Here is a 9,456-nt window from a genome sequence, read left to right on the forward strand (position 1 = left end):
AACCCGCTCACCAGGGTGATGGAACCCGCTCACCAGGGCGATGGAACCGCTGACTCCAGGGCGATGGAACCGCTGACTCCAGGGCGATGGAACCGCTGACTCCAGGGTGATAAACCCGCCGACCAGGGTGATAAACCCGCCCACCAGGGTGATAAACCCGCCCACCAGGGTGATGGAACCCGCCGACCAGGGTGATAAACCCGCCGACCAGGGTGATAAACCCGCCGACCAGGGTGATGGAACCCGCCCACCAGGGTGATAAACCCGCCCACCAGGGTGATAAACCCGCCGACCAGGGTGATAAACCCGCCGACCAGGGTGATGGAACCCGCCGACCAGGGTGATAAACCCGCCGACCAGGGTGATAAACCCGCCGACCAGGGTGATGGAACCCGCCGACCAGGGTGATGGAACCCGCTCACCAGGGTGATGGAACCCGCTGACCAGGGTGATGGAACCGCCGACCAGGGCGATGGAACCGCTGACTCCAGGGCGATGGAACCGCTGACTCCAGGGCGATGGAACCGCCGACTCCAGGGCGATATGAGCACTAACAGTCCCCAGCACAAATCATAGATATATCATAGACATAAAGGGCTGTTTTCATGCACACATTTTAGGGACTGCAGAAGTCTAGGAGGGGATGGACCAGGGAGGTCGAAATAAACAGACCGTGTTTATTTTAAATGATCCTTCACCTCCAACACACAGAATAAGTTTATTTATTTATTTCACTTTTATTTAACCAGGTAGGCTAGTAGAGAACAAGTCCTTTATTTAACCAGGTAGGCTAGTTGAGAACAAGTCCTTTATTTAACCAGGTAGGCAAGTTGAGAACAAGTTCTCATTTACAACTGCGACCTGGCCAAGATAAAGCAAAGCAGTTCGACAACATACAACAACACAGAGTTACACATGGAGTAAAACAAACATACAGTCAATAATACAGTAGAACAAAATAAAACAAAAAGTCTATATACAGTGAGTGGAAATGAGGTAAGATAAGGGAGTTAAGGCAATAAATAGGCCATGGTGGCGAAGTAATTACAATATAGCAATTAAAAACCGGAATGGTAGATGTGCAGAAGATGAATGTGCAAGTAGAGATACTGGGGTGCAAAGGCGCAAGATAAATAAATAAATACAGTATGGGGATGAGGTAGGTAGATGGGCTGTTTACAGATGGGCTATGTTCAGGTGCTGTGATCTGTGAGCTGCTCTGACAGCTGGTGCTTAAAGCTAGTGAGGGAGATAAGTGTTTCCAGCTTCAGAGATTTTTGTAGTTCGTTCCAGTCATTGGCAGCAGAGAACTGGAAGGGAGAGGCGGCCAAAGGAGGAATTGGCTTTGGGGGTGACCAGAGAGATATACCTGCTGGAGCGCGTGCTACAGGTGGGTGCTGCTATGGTGACCAGTGAGCGGAGATAAGGGGGGACTTTACCTAGCAGGGTCTTGTAGATGACCTGGAGCCAGTGGGTTTGGCGACGAGTATGAAGCGAAGGCCAACCAACGAGAGCGTACAGGTCGCAGTGGTGGGTAGTATATGGGGCTTTGGTGACAAAACGGATGGCACTGTGATAGACTGCATCCAGTTTATTAAGTAGAGTGTTGGAGGCTATTTTGTAAATGACATCGCCGAAGTCGAGGATTGGTAGGATGGTCAGTTTTACGAGGGTATGTTTGGCAGCATGAGTGAAGGATGCTTTGTTGCGAAATAGGAAGCCGATTCTAGATTTAATTTTGGATTGGAGATGTTTGACGTGAGTCTGGAAGGAGAGTTTACAGTCTAACCAGACACCTAGGTATTTGTAGTTGTCCACATATTCTAAGTCAGAACCGTCCAGAGTAGTGATGCTGGGCGGACGATCATTCATCTCCAATACACAGAATAAGTTAACGATCATTCACCACCAACACACAGAATAAGTTAACGATCATTCACCACCAATACACAGAATGTTCTGGAACGATGTCCCAGCTCAGAAACATAGAAAGAACATCGAGAGGAGGGAGGGAGGGAGGGAGGGAGAGACGGAGGGAGTAATTGAAGATATTCAGGACGGACAGACGGGCTCAATAATACGACACCGATAAGAACATGAGTCTGAAAACATCAAGGTATGCGTACAATTTCTATTTATAAAAGCCAATGACTTCTTGGCTTCGTCTAACAAATCAAATAGCGGAGAGGAGGAGTAGGAGGAGGAGGAGGAGGTGCTGCCTGAGCTGCTGTCTCCTCTACTAGACGACTAACAGGTAAACTACAGTGTTGATTCAGGAGGAGGAGGAGGAGGTGCTGCCTGAGCTGCTGTCTCCTCTACTAGACGACTAAAAGTTAAACTACAGTGTTGATTCAGGAGGAGGAGGAGGAGGAGGAGGTGCCTGAGCTGCTGTCTCCTCTACTAGACGACTAACAGTTAAACTACAGTGTTGATTCAGGAGGAGGAGGAGGAGGAGGAGGAGGTGCCTGAGATGCTGTCTCCTCTACAAGACGACTAACAGTTAAACTACAGTGTTGATTCAGGAGGAGGAGGAGGAGGAGGAGGTGCTGCCTGAGCTGCTGTCTCCTCTACTAGACGACTAACAGTTAAACTACAGTGTTGATTCAGGAGGAGGAGGAGGAGTAGGAGGAGGTGCTGCCTGAGCTGCTGTCTCCTCTACTAGACGACTAACAGTTAAACTACAGTGTTGATTCAGGAGGAGGAGGAGGAGGAGGAGGAGGAGGAGGTGCCTGAGCTGCTGTCTCCTCTATTTGACGACTAACAGTTAAACTACAGTGTTGATTCAGGAGGAGGAGGAGGAGGAGGAGGAGGAGGTGCCTGAGCTGCTGTCTCCTCTACTAGACGACTAACAGTTAAACTACAGTGTTGATTCAGGAGGAGGAGGAGGAGGAGGAGGAGGTGCTGCCTGAGCTGCTGTCTCCTCTACTAGACGACTAACAGTTAAACTACAGTGTTGATTCAGGAGGAGGAGGAGGAGGAGGAGGAGGAGGTGCTGCCAGAGCTGCTGTCTCCTCTACTAGACGACTAACAGTTAAACTACAGTGTTGATTCAGGAGGAGGAGGAGGAGGAGGAGGTGCTGCATGAGCTGCTGTCTCCTCTACTAGACGACTAACAGTTAAACTACAGTGTTGATTCAGGAGGAGGAGGAGGAGGAGGAGGAGGTGCTGCCTGAGCTGCTGTCTCCTCTACTAGACGACTAACAGTTAAACTACAGTGTTGATTCAGGAGGAGAAGGAGGAGGAGGAGGTGCTGCCTGAGCTGCTGTCTCCTCTACTAGACGACTAACAGTTAAACTACAGTGTTGATTCAGGAGGAGGAGGAGGTGGAGGAGGAGGAGGTGCTGCCAGAGCTGCTGTCTCCTCTACTAGACGACTAACAGTTAAACTACAGTGTTGATTCAGGAGGAGGAGGAGGAGGAGGAGGAGGTGCTGCCTGAGCTGCTGTCTCCTCTACTAGACGACTAACAGTTAAACTACAGTGTTGATTCAGGAGGAGGAGGAGGAGGAGGAGGAGGTGCTGCCTGAGCTGCTGTCTCCTCTACTAGACGACTAACAGTTAAACTACAGTGTTGATTCAGGAGGAGGAGGAGGAGGAGGAGGTGCTGCCTGAGCTGCTGTCTCCTCTACTAGACGACTAACAGTTAAACTACAGTGTTGATTCAGGATGAGGAGGAGGAGGAGGAGGAGGAGGTGCTGCCTGAGCTGCTGTCTCCTCTACTAGACGACTAACAGTTAAACTACAGTGTTGATTCAGGAGGAGGAGGAGGTGCTGTCCCCTCTACTAGACGACTAACAGTTAAACTACAGTGTTGATTCAGGAGGAGGAGGTGCCTGAGCGGCTGTCTCCTCTACTAGACGACTAACTGTTAAACTAGTGTTGATTCAGGAGGAGGAGGAGGAGGAGGTGCTGCCTGAGCTGCTGTCTCCTCTACTAGAAGACTAACAGTTAAACTACAGTGTTGATTCAGGAGGAGGAGGTGCTGCCTGAGCTGCTGTCTCCTCTACTAGACGACTAACAGTTAAACTACAGTGTTGATTCAGGAGGAGGAGGAGGAGGAGGTGCTGCCTGAGCTGCTGTCTCCTCTACTAGACGACTAACAGTTAAACTACAGTGTTGATTCAGGAGGAGGAGGAGGAGGAGGAGGTGCTGCCTGAGCTGCTGTCCCCCTCTACTAGACGACTAACAGTTAAACTACAGTGTTGATTCAGGAGGAGGAGGAGGAGGAGGAGGTGCTGCCTGAGCTGCTGTCTCCTCTACTAGACGACTAACAGTTAAACTACAGTGTTGGATTCCGGAGGAGGAGGAGGAGGAGGAGGTGCTGCCTGAGCTGCTGTCCCCCTCTACTAGACGACTAACAGTTAAACTACAGCTTTGATTCAGGAGGAGGAGGAGGAGGAGGAGGAGGTGCTGCCTGAGCTGCTGTCTCCTCTACTAGAAGACTAACAGTTAAACTACAGCTTTGATTCAGGAGGAGGAGGAGGAGGAGGTGCTGCCTGAGCTGCTGTCTCCTCTACTAGACGACTAACAGTTAAACTACAGTGTTGATTCAGGAGGAGGAGAAGGAGGAGGAGGAGGAGGAGGAGGTGCTACCTGAGCTGCTGTCTCCTCTACTAGACGACTAACAGTTAAACTACAGTGTTGTTTCAGGAGGAGGAGGAGGAGGAGGAGGTGCTGCCTGAGCTGCTGTCCCCCCCTACTAGACGACTAACAGTTAAACTACAGTGTTGATTCAGGAGGAGGAGGAGGAGGAGGTGCTGCCTGAGCTGCTGTCTCCTCTACTAGACGACTAACAGTTAAACTACAGTGTTGATTCAGGAGGAGGAGGAGGAGGAGGAGGTGCTGCCTGAGCTGCTGTCTCCTCTACTAGATGACTAACAGTTAAACTACAGTGTTGATTCAGGAGGAGGAGGAGGAGGAGGAGGTGCTGCCTGAGCTGCTGTCTCCTCTACTAGACGACTAACAGTTAAACTACAGTGTTGATTCAGGAGGAGGAGGAGGAGGAGGAGGTGCCTGAGCGGCTGTCTCCTCTACTAGACGACTAACAGTTAAACTAGTGTTGATTCAGGAGGAGGAGGAGGTGCTGTCCCCTCTACTAGACGACTAACAGTTAAACTACAGTGTTGATTCAGGAGGAGGAGGTGCCTGAGCTGCTGTCTCCTCTACTAGAAGACTAACAGTTAAACTACAGTGTTGATTCAGGAGGAGGAGGAGGAGGAGGAGGTGCTGCCTGAGCTGCTGTCTCCTCTACTAGACGACTAACAGTTAAACTACAGTGTTGATTCAGGAGGAGGAGGAGGAGGAGGAGGTGCTGCCTGAGCTGCTGTCTCCTCTACTAGACGACTAACAGTTAAACTACAGTGTTGATTCAGGAGAAGGAGGAGGAGGAAGAGGAGGTGCTGCCTGAGCTGCTGTCTCCTCTACTAGACGACTAACAGTTAAACTACAGTGTTGATTCAGGAGGAGGAGGAGGAGGAGGTGCTGTCTGAGCTGCTGTCTCCTCTACTAGAAGACTAACAGTTAAACTACAATGTTGATTCAGGAGGAGGAGGAGGAGGAGGAGGAGGTGGAGGAGGAGGAGGTGCTGTCTGAGCTGCTGTCTCCTCTACTAGACGACTAACAGTTAAACTACAGTGTTGATTCAGGAGGAGGAGGAGGAGGAGGTGGAGGAGGAAGAGGTGCTGTCTGAGCTGCTGTATCCTCTACTAGACGACTAACAGTTAAACTAGTGTTGATTCAGGAGGAGGAGGAGGTGCTGTCCCCTCTACTAGACGACTAACAGTTAAACTACAGTGTTGATTCAGGAGGAGGAGGTGCCTGAGCTGCTGTCTCCTCTACTAGAAGACTAACAGTTAAACTACAGTGTTGATTCAGGAGGAGGAGGAGGAGGAGGAGGTGCTGCCTGAGCTGCTGTCTCCTCTACTAGACGACTAACAGTTAAACTACAGTGTTGATTCAGGAGGAGGAGGAGGAGGAGGAGGTGCTGCCTGAGCTGCTGTCTCCTCTACTAGACGACTAACAGTTAAACTACAGTGTTGATTCAGGAGGAGGAGGAGGAGGAGGTGCTGTCTGAGCTGCTGTCTCCTCTACTAGAAGACTAACAGTTAAACTACAATGTTGATTCAGGAGGAGGAGGAGGAGGAGGAGGAGGTGGAGGAGGAGGAGGTGCTGTCTGAGCTGCTGTCTCCTCTACTAGACGACTAACAGTTAAACTACAGTGTTGATTCAGGAGGAGGAGGAGGAGGAGGTGCTGCCTGAGCTGCTGTCTCCTCTACTAGACGACTAACAGTTAAACTACAGTGTTGATTCAGGAGGAGGAGGAGGAGGAGGTACTGCCTGAGCTGCTGTCTCCTCTACTAGACGACTAACAGTTAAACTACAGTGTTGATTCAGGAGGAGGAGGTGGAGGAGGAAGAGGTGCTGTCTGAGCTGCTGTATCCTCTACTAGACGACTAACAGTTAAACTACAGTGTTGATTCAGGAGGAGGAGGAGGAGGAGGTGCTGCCTGAGCTGCTGTCTCCTCTACTAGACGACTAACAGTTAAACTACAGTGTTGATTCAGGAGGAGGAGGAGGTACTGCCTGAGCTGCTGTCTCCTCTACTAGACGACTAACAGTTAAACTACAGTGTTGATTCAGGAGGAGGAGGAGGAGGAGGAGGTGCTGCCTGAGCTGCTGTCTCCTCTACTAGACGACCAACAGTTAAACTACAGTGTTGATTCAGGAGGAGGAGGAGGAGGAGGAGGAGGTGCTGCCTGAGCTGCTGTCTCCTCTACTAGATGACTAACAGTTAAACTACAGTGTTGATTCAGGAGGAGGAGGAGGAGGAGGAGGAGGTGCTGCCTGAGCTGCTGTCTCCTCTACTAGACGACTAACAGTTAAACTACAGTGTTGATTCAGGAGGAGGAGGAGGAGGAGGAGGAGGAGGAGGTGCTGCCTGAGCTGCTGTCTCCTCTACTAGACGACTAACAGTTAAACTACAGTGTTGATTCAGGAGGAGGAGGAGGAGGAGGAGGAGGAGGTGCTGCCTGAGCTGCTGTCCCCTCTACTAGAAGACTAACAGTTAAACTACAGTGTTGATTCAGGAGGAGGAGGTGCTGCCTGAGCTGCTGTCTCCTCTACTAGACGACTAAAAGTTAAACTACAGTGTTGATTCAGGAGGAGGAGGAGGAGGAGGAGGTGCTGCCTGAGCTGCTGTCTCCTCTACTAGACGACTAACAGTTAAACTACAGCGTTGATTCAGGAGGAGGAGGAGGAGGAGGTGCTGCCTGAGCTGCTGTCTCCTCTATTAGACAACTAACAGTTAAACTACAGTGTTGATTCAGGAGGAGGAGGAGGAGGAGGAGGAGGAGGAGGTGCTGCCTGAGCTGCTGTCTCCTCTACTAGAAGAATAACAGTTAAACTACAGTGTTGATTCAGGAGGAGGAGGAGGAGGAAGAGGAGGTGCTGCCTGAGCTGCTGTCTCCTCTACTAGACGACTAACAGTTAAACTACAGTGTTGATTCAGGAGGAGGAGGAGGAGGAGGAGGTGCCTGAGCTGCTGTCTCCTCTACTAGACGACTAACAGTTAAACTACAGTGTTGATTCAGGAGGAGGAGGAGGTGGAGGAGGAGGAGGTGTTGCCTGAGCTGCTGTCTCCTCTACTAGACGACTAACAGTTAAACTACAGTGTTGATTCAGGAGGAGGAGGAGGAGGAGGAGGTGCCTGAGCGGCTGTCTCCTCTACTAGACGACTAACAGTTAAACTAGTGTTGATTCAGGAGGAGGAGGAGGTGCTGTCCCCTCTACTAGACGACTAACAGTTAAACTACAGTGTTGATTCAGGAGAAGGAGGAGGAGGAGGAGGTGCCTGAGCGGCTGTCTCCTCTACTAGACGACTAACAGTTAAATTAGTGTTGATTCAGGAGGAGGAGGAGGAGGAGGTGCTGCCTGAGCTGCTGTCTCCTCTACTAGAAGACTAACAGTTAAACTACAGTGTTGATTCAGGAGGAGGAGGTGCTGCCTGAGCTGCTGTCTCCTCTACTAGATGACTAAAAGTTAAACTACAGTGTTGATTCAGGAGGAGGAGGAGGAGGAGGAGGAGGTGCTGCCTGAGCTGCTGTCTCCTCTACTAGACGACTAACAGTTAAACTACAGTGTTGATTCAGGAGGAGGAGGAGGAGGAGGTGCTGCCTGAGCTGCTGTCTCCTCTACTAGACGACTAACAGTTAAACTACAGTGTTGATTCAGGAGGAGGAGGAGGAGGAAGAGGAGGTGCTGCCTGAGCTGCTGTCTCCTCTACTAGACGACTAACAGTTAAACTACAGTGTTGATTCAGGAGGAGGAGGAGGAGGAGGAGGAGGTGCTGCCTGAGCTGCTGTCTCCTCTACTAGACGACTAACAGTTAAACTACAGTGTTGATTCAGGAGGAGGAGGAGGAGGAGGAGGTGCCTGAGCGGCTGTCTCCTCTACTAGACGACTAACAGTTAAACTAGTGTTGATTCAGGAGGAGGAGGAGGTGCTGTCCCCTCTACTAGACGACTAACAGTTAAACTACAGTGTTGATTCAGGAGAAGGAGGAGGAGGAGGAGGTGCCTGAGCGGCTGTCTCCTCTACTAGACGACTAACAGTTAAACTAGTGTTGATTCAGGAGGAGGAGGAGGAGGAGGTGCTGCCTGAGCTGCTGTCTCCTCTACTAGAAGACTAACAGTTAAACTACAGTGTTGATTCAGGAGGAGGAGGTGCTGCCTGAGCTGCTGTCTCCTCTACTAGATGACTAAAAGTTAAACTACAGTGTTGATTCAGGAGGAGGAGGAGGAGGAGGAGGAGGTGCTGCCTGAGCTGCTGTCTCCTCTACTAGACGACTAACAGTTAAACTACAGTGTTGATTCAGGAGGAGGAGGAGGAGGAGGTGCTGCCTGAGCTGCTGTCTCCTCTACTAGACGACTAACAGTTAAACTACAGTGTTGATTCAGGAGGAGGAGGAGGAGGAAGAGGAGGTGCTGCCTGAGCTGCTGTCTCCTCTACTAGACGACTAACAGTTAAACTACAGTGTTGATTCAGGAGGAGGAGGAGGAGGAGGAGGAGGAGGAGGAGGAGGAGGTGCTGCCTGAGCTGCTGTCTCCTCTACTAGAAGACTAACAGTTAAACTACAGTGTTGATTCAGGAGGAGGAGGAGGAGGAAGAGGAGGTGCTGCCTGAGCTGCTGTCTCCTCTACTAGACGACTAACAGTTAAACTACAGTGTTGATTCAGGAGGAGGAGGAGGAGGAGGTGCTGCCTGAGCTGCTGTCTCCTCTACTAGACGACTAACAGTTAAACTACAGTGTTGATTCAGGAGGAGGAGGGGGAGGAGGTGCTGTCTGAGCTGCTGTCTCCTCTACTAGACGACTAATAGTTAAACTACAATGTTGATTCAGGAGGAGGAGGAGGAGGAGGAGGAGGTGCTGTCTGAGCTGCTGTCTCCTCTACTAGACGACT

Source organism: Salmo salar, chromosome 17 (assembly GCF_965601325.2).
Source record: "Salmo salar chromosome 17, fSalSal1, whole genome shotgun sequence".
NCBI lineage: Eukaryota > Metazoa > Chordata > Actinopteri > Salmoniformes > Salmonidae > Salmo > Salmo salar.